This window comes from Eucalyptus grandis, chromosome 7, assembly GCF_016545825.1.
Source record: "Eucalyptus grandis isolate ANBG69807.140 chromosome 7, ASM1654582v1, whole genome shotgun sequence".
Taxonomy (NCBI): domain Eukaryota; kingdom Viridiplantae; phylum Streptophyta; class Magnoliopsida; order Myrtales; family Myrtaceae; genus Eucalyptus; species Eucalyptus grandis.
In genome coordinates this window covers 52,710,928-52,729,551 of record NC_052618.1, presented here as the reverse complement: position 1 = coordinate 52,729,551, position 18,624 = coordinate 52,710,928, and the positions used below count along the sequence as shown (strand labels likewise).

The 18,624-nt window shown below is 38.2% G+C and overlaps 1 pseudogene; it reads right to left on the bottom strand.

Annotated features, from left to right (window-relative positions):
* Positions 1 to 8,373: 8,373 nt before the first annotated feature.
* On the bottom strand, positions 8,374 to 17,898 carry LOC120296221 (annotated as a pseudogene).
* Between the last annotated feature and the right edge of the window lie 726 nt (positions 17,899 to 18,624).

Genomic DNA, 18,624 nt, shown 5'->3' with positions numbered 1-18,624 from the left:
ATTATTTTTTATTTTATTATTTTTTATTTATTTAATTTCGAATTTCTTATGTCTTTTCAACATAACTTTTGAGACATACTTGTTCATTTTGTAACCTTTCCCGAAATGTTGCCTTTGTTCATTTGTAATCTTTTGAAGGGTTGCCTCTATTCAAAAGACGGATAAGTATGTTTGTTTTTAGATCAAAAACATATATCTTCTTCCATTTTTCGTTTTCTTTAGAGAGAAACTACAGTCATTGTTTCTAATTGTTTCCCACAAGAGATCCTGGAGAAATACTAGAATTGCTATCCAGTATTCTCACTTGAGAATTTGTTGTAGCCAGGAGGAAATTTGCCAGTGACCATTAGCAACGTAGTGGGGCAAATAAATCCTTAAAGAAAGTGATATCACGCCTCAAAGTCCGACTTGATTACTCGATCCGACTTCATTGTTCAACCCAATTCAAAGCATATTTCCCCAACAACACCTGCAACTCGTCACCGCAGCTGACTCTTGTTTCGCGGTTGCCGGAGCTCCAAAACCATTCTTTGCAGCTCTCAACCTGCTTGTCGCCGCACCACCGCAGCACCTTCATCCGTCTCCTGCAGCAACCCGCGCCCGATGCCAGCAACCCGCACCATCTTCGTTCCACCAGCCGCCGGAGCTCCATCTCACCCGCGAACTCGCGCCGTCCTCTGCACCTCCGCCTGACGCCGCGCCACCGCCCAGACGCCCGCAAGCTGCGGCACCCGTCGCTGCGCCCTATCCGTCGCCGCACCTCCGCTCGCCCGTCGCCGCGCCTCCTCCATCTTCACTGGCCCGAGGTGCGCGCTGCTGCTCCTTCCTGCAGGTACACCAGCGACGACAAGCTATGTCAGCACCACCAGCCACGGCCCCCGTTGTCCCGAGCTCGCCGACTCGACCCGGCCTGCTCGTTGCTCTGCCGAGTCCACCAGCTCTCCTTCCGAGTTCTTTGCGCTTGAACCGCACCCACAAAGCCCTCGTCGAGCGACCAAAAGCTGCTATTGCGTTGCAACCGCCACAGCCCGACCCCGACGCGAACCACCGTTCATGAATCTTTGGCGCCGATCCAAATAAGGTAGTTTTCTTTAACCAAATTTCTTCTCAATATTATTATATAAACTGAAATGTTTGATGTTAATTGAGGCTTTAGGCATTACCTAATAGGATATTATTGGTAAAAATCACTATAATTACTAATTTGGTCTGTAAGATTTCGGACCATTTTTTTAATTATGTGGATTTTGATGATATCTTGGCTTTAAAATCATTATAATTATTAAGTTGATCCGAGAGACTTCGGATTAATTTTTTAATTATTTTGATTTTCTTGACTGCTTGTGATGTTTAGGAATAAAATAATCGTTAATTTAATCCGTGAGACAATGGATTATTTTTCAATTATTTTAATCCTCCATTTGATAAATATCTTGAGTTGTTGGATATAATGTTTATATTTGATAAATGCTTGTTTTGGAAAACATAAAAAAATCAGATTGCATGACAAATTAGGATGGTTTCTTAAATAAGTTAGGACCGCATGTTTAGAATTTATCTCGTTAGATTTTTTTAAATATTAGGTTGCATGTTACGACTACTTAATTAAGATAAGTTTCCAAATTAAAATGGGATTTAATCTAAATTATTTCCTAACTTCAGTAGGATAACTTGTCAAGTTTGGTAGTCAACTTTCAGTAATCATTTCGAATTTCAATTAAAAAAATACCAAAAAAAAGTATATCATGTACATGTTATCTAGGTGAGTTTTCATTTTAAAACAAGAGAAAACCCAAAAAAAATAGTTGCTTACCTTATGGTGTTTAATTCTGCAATGTTTTTTTTCTTTCGAATGTTATCTTTAATGTTTGTGCGCCCGTATGATCACTTTAGTGTTTTAGGCTAAAATCAATTCAAGCTGCCTGCAAAACATTTTTCTGAAATAAAAGAGAAAATGTACCGAAAGGGCGTTAGAGAAATCTAGCGTAATCAAGTCCCCGAACTCATTTAATCTCTAGTTCGTAGCAGTAAAGTAATTCTCCCATTACTTTACTTGGGTTTCTAATCGACCCACCAAAAATAGATTAGTGGCGACTCCATGATAAAAATCATTTGCATATTAAGAACTTAAACCCTAAGTTGCGAATTGGTATGAGCCTGGGAGAGCTCGAGCTAAGTCTAGGCTTAGCAATCCATTAGCCGAATCCTTAGGTGGTCCAACCCGCTTTGGGGAGGTCGCGACAGCTTGGCGACTCCGCTGGGGAAAGTGGAAATGGCTAAAGCTGAAAATAAAAAGCTTCGCCTTGAATATGTATCCGGACCCAACTTCACATGACCTCTAAACTCGTTCTTTTCCTCAACACGTACCGTATAAGATGGGTTGGGACACATATGGCATCTTCTCCAAACATCTTGGCTATTCCTTCGATAAATCCCTCCTCCTCTTGCAGCATTTTGGGAGGTCTAGAGAATGTTTTGTCTAAATGTGGAATGAATTGGCCTAGAGGACCCCTTCCTCTTTTGAATTAGCTTCTTGGCCCCCATGGCCTCCACAGTAACTTCATCTTCCTCTTTTAAATCCCTTTCGAGCTGGCAAGGGTTCTCTAACGCCTTCGCGATATAATTCCAGACCCTCATCAAGCTTGTATCCATTCTCTGATATAACTCTCCCGTACATTGATACCGATTTAGACACCTCAGGGGATTACATGACTGCTCCGACAAGCGCATGCACCATAGAGACTTGCTCAAAGGTTTGGAAACAAGATGCTCCTCTCGGTTCAGACTTCACGATCATGGAAAACTTTGAAGTTCAACTCCCCATGCACAGTTACGTTTGACCAACAATTATACGGCTTTTTTCTTTGGCCAGATCAATTATGAGTTTCACCAAATTCTAGCAAAAGTGTTTTCCTTTCAGTCAAAACTCCAAATTTTCAACTAACGGAAGACTCCTTTCTCCTTCCCACTCATCCGCCTTGCTCCCCTTCTTATTCAATTTTTTTTTTTTATTTACAAGGTTTGTAGGGATATTGAGTATTGATTATACATTCTCTGTTGACTGTCATATACTAATAACGTAAGGGACAACATAGGTACTTCCCTCCCAATATTGTTTTATGTCGAGTCTACCCCAAATTGCATGCAGCAAGTCCCAGATCAAGAAGACGGGGAAGAGTAACATCCGGGCTCATTTATGCGCGTACGAATATCTTGTTACATGACAATTGCAATATCTCCACTTTCTTTGGATTAATAAAGCTATCTAGCTTGGTAGTAGCACTGAAGTGGTTTCTAGCAAGGTTAAGGACTTCTAGATTTTGGAGCTGGGAGATCAATCAAGGTATCGACCCATCAAATTTAATGGCGTCAAGTGAAGCAGGGTTAGTAGAGTCATGTTCATAAGACAAGTTGGGAAAAAAAAAACTCGATAGTTGATTCATGCGTGGGTCTAATAAAGTGAGAGGTATCGTTGGAAAATATGGCTTCGAATTGGATAAAACAATCAAGTTGGACTTTGCGGCATGATATCACTTTCTTTAAAGATTTATTTGTCTACAATGTTATTACTAGTCACTAACAAATATCCTCAGGATATAATAAAGTCTCAAATTAGAATACTAAATAGTAATTCTAGTATATATTCAGGGTCTCTCAAGGAAAATTATTGAAAATAATTTACGTATTTTCAATCAAATAAAAACGAAAATGGAAGGAGAAGATTATCATTGAAAAACACATTCAATGATTTATAGCAACAAACAAGAAGTTATATCCAAATAAACACAATGATTAAGAAGTTATATCCGAATAGGTATAAATTTTGAGATAACCGTTAGAGGAAATAATAAAATTTAAATTAAATAAATAAAAATAATAACCGTAACTCATTCGTGAACAATCAAACTGTTTCAACAAGACTATATGGTTAATTTTTTATAAAAATAAATCTAAACTTTAAAAAACAAAAATAATCATTATCAATTAGTGTCAAATCTCATCCACATACATACTTATATCTTTTTGATGTGGGACAAGGCATCTCTTTCAAAATAATTACCCACTTTGTTTGTAAAACAAAAATTGGAAATAAAACGTTAAAAATATACAACTAAAATTTCCGTGAGATTAATATACATATAAAAAGGTATCTTTCAAATTAAACATTTACTTACTGCAAGTATCTCAAAACTCTATCAAAGTGACAAGTAACCTAGCTTTAAACTTGTACTTTTAAATAACAAAATCGAACATACCACACATATGCTAACCTCACGTTTCAATGAAAATTTCTATATTACTCCACACTACAATGGCCTTGTGCTTGATCTTCTTTCATGAACTCTCTAGAAAGCAACCTAACTTTCATAAGAAACGACACCTTATATAGGTGAAGTATTTACCACATGTTTCTGTTACTATTAACACATTATAAATTTGTACTACACTGTATTAAGAATTCAATTCAACCTATAAAACGTAACAAACGATATTGATTTTTCATATCAAGGTTAGCGTCAATTTCAAACAATCACATTCAATAACTTGTTCTTATTTATTAAACCTTATAACTAGTGATATTTTAGAAAAAGATCAAATTACCAGTACTGATGATTTTAATTAAAAGGTTTCAACCCCATTTCTTGAGAGGTCATTTCTACAATATCTCTTGATAAAGCCTTTGTCAAAAAATCGGCTAGATTATTGCTTGACCTCACATTGACAATATTACGATACCATCTTTAATCAATTGTCTTACATATTCATGCCTTAGACTAATATGTCTAGACTTACCATTATAAGTGCTACCATAAACTCTTGCCAAAGTGGCTCGACTATCACAGTGGATAAAAATGAGAGGCAAAGGACTAGGCCATAACTTAATATCCAATAACAAATTCCTAATCCATTCAACATCTTTCCTAGTTGCCACTAAAGCAACGATTTCTAATTTCATCGTTGAGTAAGTTATACATATTTGTTTCTTGCTCGTACAAGATATGGCACTTCCAACTAATGTGAAAATCCATCTAGAAGTAGAATATTTATCATCCACACTTATAATCCAACTAGCATTGGTGTATCCTCTTAATACAACCAAATTATTATTATAGAACAATTCCAAATTTTAAGGTCTCTTAAAAAACCAAAAATTCTGGTAATGGCCTTCCAATATATATTTGAATTACTAATATACATACTCAACTTGCACAAAATAAGCAATATCAGGTCTAGTATAATGCATCGCATACATTAAAAACCTTATAACACTAGCGTATTCAAGTTGTGATATTGCTCTCCCAATATTATAATTTAATTTGATATCAAAATCAAATGGAGTACTCAAATTCTTTGAAACCAAGATGTTGAAATCGCATACATCCTTTCCACATAATCCCTTTGGCTTAAGAATAACCCTACTATGTTTTAATTTTAATATCTAAGATAGTATCTGCTTCACCCAGAACTTTTGTTTTGGAAATGAAAGCTCGATACTTCTTAGTCTCAATAACTCTAGTCATATTGGTTCAAAAAATAAGCATTAACCATGGCTCCAAACAAACTACAAGTGGATGTGATACTTATTAGGCTTACTTCTTTTGTCTCAGCCGCCTTCACCTTTTCCCTATGGAACTTTGAAGCCCCAGAAGAACATTTAGCACAGAGACAAGAAACCAGGGGACCGGGAAACCGAGAAGCAAGTACGACCAAGCATTATCATGAGGCATGAAGCATTGGCCGCAAGAAGACAGGTTTTTCTAGTTCTTTCCACATGAAAATCTTGAAACATTCGGATCAAATCAATCCACTCATTGATGTCCGTCATGGCTATCGTCACCAGCAGAAGTTGTAAGGAAGCATTAATGACAGCATTCTAACACATAGTCTGCCCATGAGAAGTGGACTTTACACTTCTCTAAACCCAATTCACGCTACGCCCAAAGAATGGGACTTCATCAATCATTAACTGAAATCCTCTGTCCACTTTGCATGCCACAAGTTTTGCATATAAGGCTCTTGCACATGAAGATGTTATCACGATGACAATGTAATAAATAAATATATAGCATCAGGAGACTTCATCATTATTAGCTGAAATCCTGTGTCCGCTTTGCATGCCACAAGTTTTGCGTATAAGGCTCTTGCACATGAAGATGTTATCACGATAACAATGTAATAAATAAATAAAATCTTCTGATACTATATCAGGAACCTCCTCTCCACATGAATTTCCCACAGAATTAATTTACCTTATCTATTGGTAAATTAAGGACCAACCACTGATCTAGAACTCATAATCTACCCATGGGACATGTTACCCATGCCTTCCTTGCCTCTTGTGCATGTCTTCCATGACATTTAGAAAGAACGGTTTCAGAAAAATATTTTTTTAATTATTTATTTTTTGCAAAATAAACGGAGCCTCTGTGCTTGTAGGTGCGACTCATGCCTTTTGTGTAGTGGGTTGGAAGTCACGTGCTTCGATATGAGATGCAAATCCTCTTCTAACATGGAAGCGACCACGTCTAATTAATAATGTTGAATCCTAATTCTAAGTTCTCGTGACACATACTATTATTCTTAGGTAACATTGTGCATATGCGTTCGATGATTCTTAGTCATCTCTCAACAAATTAATTCTTTTATGAGTTTGTCTAGTGATAACATGAACGATTTACATTTGGGAGGAGAAAAAAGAAGTACCTAAACACTAATAGGGACAATTGAAATTATGTTATTAATAGTTCATGCATTTAAACCCTTCACGTCGAATAATCTCTATAGATATATGCTAATTACCCTGTCCACATACATCAACTAATTGATGTAATTGTTTATCAATGGCTCGGGATATTCCAAAAGTCCTAAACATATTATACTATTTAGTTGTAAACATTTCGATTGTGCTAATTTAGTCTTAATTCTTTAGATGATTTGTCAATTTCGTCCTAGATCTTTCAATTGTGTCAATTTAGTCATATACATTTTAAACTTTGCTAATTTGATCCTAGACATTTTAACAATTTGTCAATTTTGGCTAGAAATCACTGATGTGGACATCAGTTGACTGTGTGTCATTCTACGTGTCACGGCCAGCATTGATGTGGCTCATTTTTGCATTTTTTAAAAATTCTGAATATTTCCTTCTTTTTCTTTTTTCTTTTTCTTTTCACCTATGGCTGGAAACCAACCACAAGCCTTGCCAAATCTAATGAGGGCTCTCGAACCTTGCAGCCTAGTGAAGGCGGTCAATGCTTGTAGCCAATATCGCTCATTGGTCACGGCCAAGTGCTAGCTACAGGCAAAAGGTAAAAAAATAAAAAAGGAAAATTCAGAAAAATTTAAAAAAATACGAAAATTGTCTATATTACCGATTTTTTGCCAAAATTAGTCAAAATGACTAACTTAGTAAATCATTAAAAGGTTTGGGATCAAATTGGTACAATTAAAAAATTTATAACTGAATTAATTATCGTATAATAAGTTTGGACTTTTAGACAATTTTCCCTCCGTGGCTCTGTTATTGTCACATCCAAAGGGCAAATAAAGGTAATTGACAAAAAGGGGGGTCCCAAATTTCTGTTCAATATGTAATAGAATCCTCGAACTTTTAATTTGTCGATAAGATTCTTGAATTATTTCTAAATATTAAATGTAACTGATTTTGTTAGATCAAATAAAAGAGAAAGTCAACACAAATCCCTAAACCGTTAATTTATTAAATTCAGTCCTCAACTTTACGTAGCAAGTCAAATCAATCATTCAATTTTATTAACAAATTTTCTTATTTACTTTTTCAATTTTCATAAGTATTATGATAGTTACGTTTAAGTAGATTTTAGCTTATGGTCTCTATAATCATAAAATTGTAGACTTATTTAAAGTTGTATTGGATTGATATTCCTTCTATTGCGAGTCTGATTGTTCTCTTAAGAATGACCTAAAACGATACTAATTTTATAATTATACTAATCTAAATCATTCTCTAAAATTTTTAGATAGATAACATTTTCAAATTTTTGTGTTTTCTGTTTTCTAATTAAAACTGGTCAAATCTGTATCTTCAAGCTCTACAGTTATCGACCAAAAAAAATGCTCTACAGTTAATGATCCAAACAATAGAATATTTTACAAAACTAAATAGACCTATTAATGGCCATCTAGCAAAAGGTTTTTTTTTCTGGGGAGGGGGGGTAAACTAGCAAAGCGAATTTCCCAACGGAAGGGCGTAATGGAATTGGAACGAAAATGGTTTGGCCATCGGACAGGGCCGTTCCACATTCCATACATTGCATATTGAACAATCTGCTAGAATCTGAAGTTCCTTGCACTTGCACATAATAATGAGCCACACCATGAGAAACTCAAATCTAAATGATCATCATTTGTCATCATCAATTGATTTTATAGCCAATAGACCCATCACAAAGTAATACCCCCTGAATGATTACATCGTCAACCGCCCCCGTCGCCACGGCCGCCACCAAAATTTATCGGAGGACTGACCATCAGTAAATTTTACAATTGCAATGCCCACCAAAGAATCGGAACTCCTATGTAATTCCCCCACGCCAATTCGCTTCATGTGACATAGCAGCCAAAGCACATCTTATATGCATTTTATCTCCTCTTCGTGTTCAGATCATGGGTATAAACATTACACCAAATTTGCTAAAATATTCGTCACTTTCTTTTCTCGTTTTCCACCGGAACTTGATTCTTCAAGGCTGTACTAGGACTGATTTTGATATGTCCAGATGATTTAATCGACATGTACCGAGAAGGACCTCAGGGAGCTCGTCTGGTGTATTACCCTGGGGAATTAAGTTTCACCAAATAAGCATACTCGTCTACTTGATACCATAGGAAGGAATAAGCAGAAACAAGATAGTCTAGTGGTCAAAATTAAAACATGTATCCTTGGCCTATGGCTCACTCGTAATGCAAGCTTTTCATGTCAAACGGAGTTTCTTGGTACCGTTGCCAATTGTGCATTCATGCAACTTACATGAAACGACTTGCACAAAGATAAACTGTCATTCTTAAGTGTCCATCTTACAGGCAAACGATAATGGATAATAGTTTTCCTGTTGTAAGAAAAATATAGCTACGCATACCTGGATTAGGAATGCCATTTCAATGACCAAGTTGTTCAGATATCCAAGAACAAGACTGACGACTCCTCTTGCCACTGTTGAAGACCCAACATCGACCCCAAGCTAAATTTTGAAAAGTCAGCCAGGATTCTAGTTAATACAAACTGAATAGGGAATTATATCACACAACATCGAAGAAATTGAATAATATGAAGAAAGAGCAAACTTCAGCATGGAATGCCTCTGTTCTATTATCTCTCTGACTTTCTTCTTTCTTTTCTTTTAGAAGAAGGTTGGTTGGGGGGGGTGTGGGCGGCGCGGGGCGCGTGTGGTGGGAAGGGGGAAGGAGGGGGTGCATGTCCCATTCTACCCAAGGCATGGCATGGGTTCGTGGAAAACAGTTTATATAGCCAACCCTAATGTTATGAGTGTTGCCACATTTTCCCCCCAGAGAATTCAATCTCTACAAATTGAGGAGCCGTGTTCATGAAGAGACAAACTTAACCCTCCAGCAAATCAACATACCATAAAACATGAAAGAGGTTTGCATACCTCCAAGTAATTCTTTCCACGAAAATAATTAATTGCTAGTGCTTGACCCACCAAGCATACTTTTTTCCAACACTCTGCTTGACTATCCATGATCCCTATTGAGAAGTACCCAACAATAGATTTATTAGATGCATATCTCTCCATGGCAACTGAATCCAACATGGTCATCTAATTATGAAATTATCACACAACAGTACTTACCTTGGAGATGTATGGTATGAGCTTAAATCTCGAATTCCTAAATGTGTCGTCTCCATTAACAAATCTATGCAGCAGAGGATTTTCTTCGAGAGGAGTTTTCATCATATAATACAATGCCAAATTATATGTGGTGGAGCCCGGAACCTGATCCGATATATGGCAGGAAAACATACGTTAATTCTCAAAAGTACAACACCAGATGAGAACAAAAGATAGAAGCAGTCACAAATACCTGGATGTTTACAATGAAAAAAAATTCTGGACCACCCAATGCAGCGTATTCCTGCATGAAATTAGTAGGTTAAGCAGATGCACCAATCCCTCAATGTATTTGGATATTTACATTTCACATCTAGGATTATTAAAAGTTCAAACCTGGACCACCCCACCAGGACGCCCTGCAAGATCATCCTCACGTTTGTCAGATCTCAGCCAGTCTGCACCAACCATTTGCATCAATGTTCCTTTGGCCTTGATCTGTGGAAATATGTATGAGTCATGAATAATTCAGAGAAATCTGAGAAACAAGATGTTTTTTTCTCCAAAACACACAAGATAATATCTAGGTTGTCAAATCACTTAAGTCTCTTATTATTCTCTTGCTTATATCAGAAATGGCATTGTCCAAAAGCTTTGACAAAATGTTTTGGATATCGTCCTATGTATAGTTATTACATTCACAAGCTGACTGAAACTGGATTGCAGATGTACAGACTTCTCAGATTCAGCAAAGTAGAATATACTTTCGGGTGAATAGTGTTTTATGCTTACAAGATTCATTCATGAAAATAACTTGGCAATTTACAAAATATACAAATATATAATTGTCCCATAATCCTGCTTAGCCTTGTCTTTCAAACCTTAACTGCATTCGCTTTGGTGCTGGAAAACAGAAGATCATGCTACACAAATGGCCAAAAATGGGCCAAAAGATCATCCATGATATTGAACTCCAATTTAATTTTTGCCAAACAATGCATCTCTGCACTTTTAAGTACTTTTTGCCCAAAAAGACCTCTATTTCGATGAGAGCCTTACGATCTACAGTGACCAACTGCAAGACTCGAAAACCTACATGTATTCAAAGGACTCACAAAATCCTTTCATAAAATTCTACATGGTTGACCAACCTCTTTCCAGCAGAAAATATCTGCTCTTCTGCATTACATATATAAGAGCCTTCTTCAAAAGAGGAATCATTCCATTGTTGACCTTAAAGCTTGTCCAAAAAAATTATCTCCTCTTACCTCGTTCACAAACATCAGCAAATATATCTCAGCTCTATTTATGCCTTCAATGTGAGACTGCCTCTTACCCACGACAATCCATGAGGCAGTGATCTCCTAGTCCTATTCCCTATTTCCTTTTGCAAGAATGACAGTAGTTTTCACAGAATAGAGACATCAGCATCTTTATTGTCTGAATCATTTTTCAAAGTTCATTTGGCAGCATTTCGCCTCCTTCCAAAACCTTCACCAAAACCCAATCCCTCTTATTAAGTCAACTTTATTAACACCTTGCATGACTTCAGTTATTCTACCACTCTGTTAATTCTCCAAATTGGTCATATTCTAAATTAAATAAGCATTCATGCAAATTTAGACCACCTGTAGGATTGAACCCTCTGAAAAATGAAAGAGAAAACACCATTGACGGACTCCATAGTGATACAATGTTTTTAATTCATCGCCTAGCAAGTATTGAACAGCCGGCACAACAACTGATTTCGCGCAAAAGACTGCTGTTTTTCATATACTGGAAAGTAGGTTAAAAATTTCAGAACCATTCAACTAGTTAAATTATTGTGGTGCTTGATTTGTTTAATAGATTTCATGATTCAATTTGTCGTACAGCATATTGATGGAGCCTTCCAATCAAGATTTTGAGCTACAATTTCATCGTACTTGATATTCTTGTGCAGCTTTCCATTGCTACAACCTTTCAGATGACAGTTTGTTCAAAGGGAGATACCTTCCGATGGTCTTTCAAATAATTTTCTCCACGTATTAGGAAGGTAGAAGGATCAGTTGTTGTCCAACTGCAAGGCAGATTATAGCTTGGGTCACATTGGAGAGTCGATCCGTAAGTACATGCTATGCTATCCTCTCTCGCCAACTCTTGTAGATCCATATAACCTTTCTTTTGAACTGCAGTAACAATGAAATTCCACATGTTGCTATCAGAAATGCTTGCTAAAACACTGATACAGGCATGGTGACAATCATATCGAGAAGTTTTGCTGTAAAGACAGGACAAACCTGCTAGATCATGCAACTTTTTCACAAAAATGGCCGTTGATGATAACTTAGGCTGGTACATATTCTGTTGAAGAAGCAATATAGAAAGATCAACCACATGAAATACTCAAAACCTGTTCATCACTAGCAACCGTTCATGTGTTGGCTGCAAATGATAGAAAAGGCTAATGCAGGAACTCCAACATCAACCGCATGAAATACTCAAAACCTGTTCATCACTAGCAACCGTTCATGTGTTGACTGCAAATGATAGAAAAGCTAATGCAGGAACTCCAACATAAGATTGACAAGAAAGACAATATCAAATTAAGTACAGTACCGGAGCATGTAGTTCTGGGATCAATTCAGATGACCAGTTTTCTAATTGGTCATAATCTGTCGGCTCAGGAACATCAAAGAACTCGTCATCAGCATCATTCAGTCCCATCAGGCTGGAAGATTGAGAAGGTGGCCTTTCAGACTGGTCTTCTGTAAACTTGACCTCCTGAATTTTGACAATTTTTTCATGATCCTCTACTTCGGTTTTAACATCCTCCTTTACAATCTGAGGTAACCCAATATCCCTCATCAAGTCCCCACAAGAGTAGTCTGAAGAAAAATTTCCTGCTTTGGATTTGAACATCTCCTTAATGCTGCAAATAATGGCAAATATATTTTTTAAACAGAGACTCTCGAAGGGAGAAGTTAAGGAGAAGCATGAACTGCAATTCCATGGTTGGGGAAACAGGCACCATTTGCCTATCTCTACAAGGGATCTTTGAAATCACTCTAACTAAAGCAATGTCGACACAAGTTATGAATGAAAGAGACAGTAACATTAATTTTCTGAAAACTACCTGCAACTCTCTCAAGCATACGAATGGTAGTGGATCTTGCAGATGATGGACGCAGATACATTTTCCAGAATTTCCAATCAATCGAAAGCATGTGTTTCACCATGGACTGTTTTCCTTGGTTTATTGGAGAAATTACATATCCCCCACCTGCATGATGGGCAATAAATTACACAGAAAGTTCAAAATCAGAAACTAGAAGACCTGATTCTCTGACACATTAAGGCCAATAGCATTAGGAGAGATGACAAATGATTGCATAAGTGGGTTTTTGAAGTAGATAATGACAGAATTCATGTCAAAGTCTCATATCTCTGCAAGCACGGCATTCACTTTCTTCAGCCAATGCTTTGTGGGCAAAGAGGAGATCAATGATAAACCTCCATGCTATGAATTATCTTGATTGTGAGTCTCAACTGTGTTACTGTAACCAATTAATGCACTGGATGCTCGAATGATCCATCCTTAGCTTCATCAGTTGTTTCAATTAGACCCAAAAGCTACACTCAGCAAAAACCTTTTTTCATACGTCCACATGCAGAAAAAATATGGTCCTTATGATCATCCAATTAAAAATCAACTTTTGTTATTGTGTGGCAATAAGTTTGCAAAGACTACAGAAGGAAAAGGACCATTTTTGTAAAGTAGCAATTTGCAAATATGTAATCTGAGTACAGTTGTTGAACTCAGATTCGATGTTGGAAGCCTTCATTGCAAGATCAAAAGAGTCTTTTCCCATCCAAGTTTTAACAAGTACTTTTAATACACAAGATGGTAGAACCTACTTAAAAAAAGGGCATTGAGGAACTAAAATGATAAGTGTCTATATCATGTCTCAGTGAAGTAGTTTGCAAGTCACTAGTTGTGATCATAGGCAGTACAAAGTACTATGGGAACATCAAAATTCAAAGCATACATTACTTTTAAGGCAAGCACGAACATAGCCTCTCTGGGGTCGACATTTCTTGTGGAAAACAGAATGGTAAAGTATAACTGTGACAAGAACGAATAAAGTAAGTTACGGCATAGACGGCAAACCAAGCATTATAATATACGTTACAGAATCATTGTAATCTAACAACCATAGGTGCCATCATCCTCTCTTCTCCAGTAGCGTCGTAAGAGTAAGTCTCTTCGTCTCATTCCCTACAAATGATAACAAGTTAACTAAAGCTGGATAACATAATTGAGTTCTTCCTAAACAAAAAATTTAATCTAACCATGGAAGCCAATCGCTGTATAGCTGCATGTGAATAATATCTGTATGACCATCAAGGTGCTCCACCACACTACCTCGGTAAAAGCAGAAATCCCATCTGCAATGAAGGATCAACCAATATTATTGTAACTGGTTGGTAGACCAATATTAATTACCCGAGATGCCCTTTGAAGTGAGTCTGGTGCAATTGGCATTTAGTGTCTATAGGATTCTTCCATCTAATATGTGAGGAGAGACATGTTTGAGGAAAATATGATGTGGAGAAGATGCCTAGCATCAATTGTTAAAGCTCTACAGTAGTAGCTGAAGTGACATCAGGGGCTTGATTGACACGTTAATTAGTCTCATTGCCTCAGGGCTTCTTGGAATCAATCATGTGGACGAATAACTTACTAGTTGGTTATAAAGTATTCCATTTAGGCATTGCAGCAGTTGCAAAGTGATGAAGTTAACTGTGTGGAACTCCATAGAGTAAAAGTGACTGGACAGACATGCAGTTTTGGTGGTTAAACAAAAAGATAAACTACTTAAGTCTGAGCATGTTGGTGCCATAAATTTAATTAGGCAGTTTCTGAATTGGAATGTTGAGCAGCTTAGACTTCCGCCAATAAATAGATTAGGTACTTGTATAGTTCCCACTTCCATTGACCATTAATTGCCACGTCACATATGCTTGAAAAGGTAAGAGGACTCATCCAGAAGGTCACAAATAATTTAGCACATCTAGTTCTACCACAAGAAATGACCTAAATCATCCTGTGACTTCAGCCATCGTTTCAGGCAAATAAAGCAGCATTCTGGTAATCTTACTCAGAACGTGAAGAACCAAGAGACATAAGACATCGAAAATGGCCTCTGAAGTTCCATCAACCACTCCAACAGCCATGATTGCTGGATGATCGTCCCAGTGCTAATTTAGTAACAATATTCAGTCAGAAGAAATCTTGCAGATATTAATAATTGCAAGTTAGCAGAAAAGCAACGCACCCCTCCACGAGAATCCCAATCTTTTGCTTCTTTGAAAAGGCGCAGTCCTTCAAGATGAGTTACAATTAATTTCACTGGATTCAGTCACTCCCACAAAGTAGAAACAAGCTTAATATTTACCATTCTGACAACCAAATATTTTCCACGGTGAGGGTGCAATAACATCAGATTTCATTGCCTCTGTCTGCATGGATGAGAAAACTGTCCAGTCTACAGAGTGTTTACTGCTTGTCCTTTTTTGAAGGGGTGCAGATCCTGTCACAAAAACATGCCACTAAAAGAATGTCAAACAACTGTTCATTTGCACGAAAAAAGAAATGAAATTAACTTCATTCGTCTTATTTATAGATAAATAAATATTTATAGCAGTAGGAGCAGTATATTGATAGAGTTATCTAAATTATGGTAAACACCTAGAGGTATGGGCAGAGGAAGATGGCAAAGAGAACCGAGATCGTAATAATGAATGCAATTTGATGAAAGGAAGAGAACATTATGAGGGAGAAAATAACTAAAGGCTGCAGAGAAAAGATCATCAAATTAAAAGATATTCTCAGATGATAAGGGCCACATGAATTTTTTCAAAAGGGGAAGGCCACTCCTGCTTCAGCAACTTGCATTAAGGGTCCCAAAAATTGCATTATTTCTTTGCGAGGATCCCGAAATTGCATGTTAGAGCAAATTGACCAGTAAGTGCAGTAAACCTCTTTGATAGAACTACAGATCCGATAATGATGAACTACAGATCCGATACTGATGGCATAGAGTGGCATGAGACACTAATTTCCATAAGGAAATGAATCTATCAGAGAAAAGAAAATCATATGCAAAAGCACGGCCATTCACATTGCCACACCACACCCCAACACCCCACAGGAAAAAAAAAAAAAACCCAAGAAAAATATAAGAAAAATAAACTGGATGAAAGGATGAAAATTTTCTGTTCCTTTCCTTGACTGGTGTGCACTTGAAATTGCATGTTACCAATTTCGTCAAACTTGCCATTCGACCTTGGACATGTACTGACCCAGCAAGATGCTAGAGCAGGTAAAGTCTCTATAATGTGATAAACTGCAATCACTTAACTCTCCCAAATTGCACACTCAGATATCAGAGCACAGATGAGTAGCATAAAACAGATGCTAAATAACAGATAGATATACCTAAAAAGTCAGCCATTTCCGCTTAGAACATGAAACGAAATTTGTGGCTGGGTTTGGATTTTCCTGAGAATGCACAAGAAGTCAAATTCACAATGAGCAAAAGAGTTTCTCATGAGATCACTAGATAAGGTAAATTGGGACCTTTGCCGCTGCATCCTGCAAAGAATGTATCCATCTTGCCGCATCCTCTGAACTATCTGCTCCCAGCTATATTGTTGAATAGTCATCTTTAGATATGTGAAATCATCAAAGATAAGAAAGGATGAATGAAATGGATAAATCAAATTACTGCACCTTAAGCTGATCATTGTGATTAGCTGTATTATAAAGGGTAAAAATGAAGACTACCTGTAAGTTGGAAATAAGTCAAATATACATTAAATGCTAGAGGAATGAATTTATATCTCTTCAAAGCAAACCACAAGTAATCATATTATCTGTACTTTTCGATGAATGCTCTCCCTTCCATTATCTATGACCCGAATGCAAGAGTCAATAGCTGCACTTCTGATGGGCTCCTGAACAAAGGGAATCATTCTGTTAGCTGGCCCTTCCCTAACAGATGGAACTAGAAAAGGACTCTCAGCTGCCACAGCAGATGATTAATGCTGTATATATAAGATTTAAATGGTACAAACAACTGGAAGAAATATGTTAATATAACAGTAGAAACACAAATAGTTGGATTTTGTTGCGATGTTGTTGTCTGTCCATTTACTTGGGGAATTCTTCCTATCATCTGTAAGGGCTATGTGAACCGATCGGAAACATCAGATTTGATAACCGATAGCTCTAGATCAGCAAGTGCAAGACTTCAGACTAAGATGCACGAATAGAAATAATATGAAGAGACTAATACACGACTGAACAACATAGATGGATTTCACAATGATCATTCTATTTCACACTCAGTTGATTTCCACTCATTCTATTGGTAAAGGAACATGCCTCATTCATGCAAGATGACCAGGACCGTGTCTCTGAAGCCGACAAAACCACGAGAAGATGCCGTTTCAGGTATCATTCTGCATAAATCAATGACCGTACAATTCCTAGAACAAGACTCCTCGTCCAACAGCAACAAAACCGTATTCAATAAACCCCCGCGAGCGAGCTTTCGCAAATTGTCCAAGCAAACTAAATTCGGAAACTAGCAGCTCGTCCAGAACATATTCGATACGACAAGACGACATCCAGGATAACAGCAACAAACCGAGCGCGGCAAAATCACAACCCCAACCACACCGTTCACAATCCGCGACGCGAGCTTCTAGATATTGTGTTCCGCGCAAATTAAATCCGACGACAAGAAAATCAACTAACTCGTGCAGCTCCAAATGCCAACCGCAAAGATATCAAAAGAACAAAACTAAATAAAATAAGAAAAAGAAAAAGAAAAGGCGACCACCTCGTCGTCATCTATAGGCAGGTTTTTGAAGCTCTTGAGGCTGTTCTCCTTGAGAACGAAGTACCGCCTCCGCGAGTACTGGAGGCCGAACCTGTTGGAGCGGATGAGGTAGAGCCACCCTTCCATTGCGTCCATCGCGGAAGACGGCGAAGTTATCTCTCTCGCTCCGACGCCGGACGCTCCCCTGCCCCTCCCTTGCCAGCCCCGCCCCGCCTCCCTCAGCAGAGGCTCGACGCCACGCGAGGAGCGCGCCCTCGACGTACCGTCTCCGTCTTCGTCTTCGTCTTCGTATTCGCCTCGCCTCCTCAGAGCGCGGAAGGACCGGCAGCAGGGCCCGGCAATGGCGACGCGCGAACCGCCCCGAGGAAGGAGGATTGCATGAAACAGAGCACTCCCGAAGATGACCACGAACTGACGGAACGGACGGACGAGCTAGCACGGTTGTGGCGCGGCGAGGACGCGAACGCGAAACGAGAGGAAGGAGGAGGAGGAGGAGGAGGTGGCGGTGAAGGTGAAGGTGGTGGAAGGTGACGACGGGGATGGAGATGACGCAAATCCTCTGATTCCACGAGGAATCAGAGAATCGGAGCTCGACGCGAAGATCAACAGGGGCCCGATCGCTTTTCACGGGGAAACGAAATTGCCTGGCACGGTTTTTCCGGCGTTCGCTGTTTCTCTCTATTCTCTCGTTGTGTTTTTTTTTTTTTTTTTTTTAGGGGGGGTGTTGCTGGTTTCGTTCTGGTTTTTGAAAACTAACCGATTTGGTGCCGATGAAATCGAGCGAGACAGCTCTGAAACGAGCGCGAGCGGTTAGAGCTGCAATTACCGGAACGCCCCTCCCTCCTTTTCCCTCCACTTCCTCTTTTTTGTCATAATTTTTTCGGATTTCCATTTCCCTTTTTCCC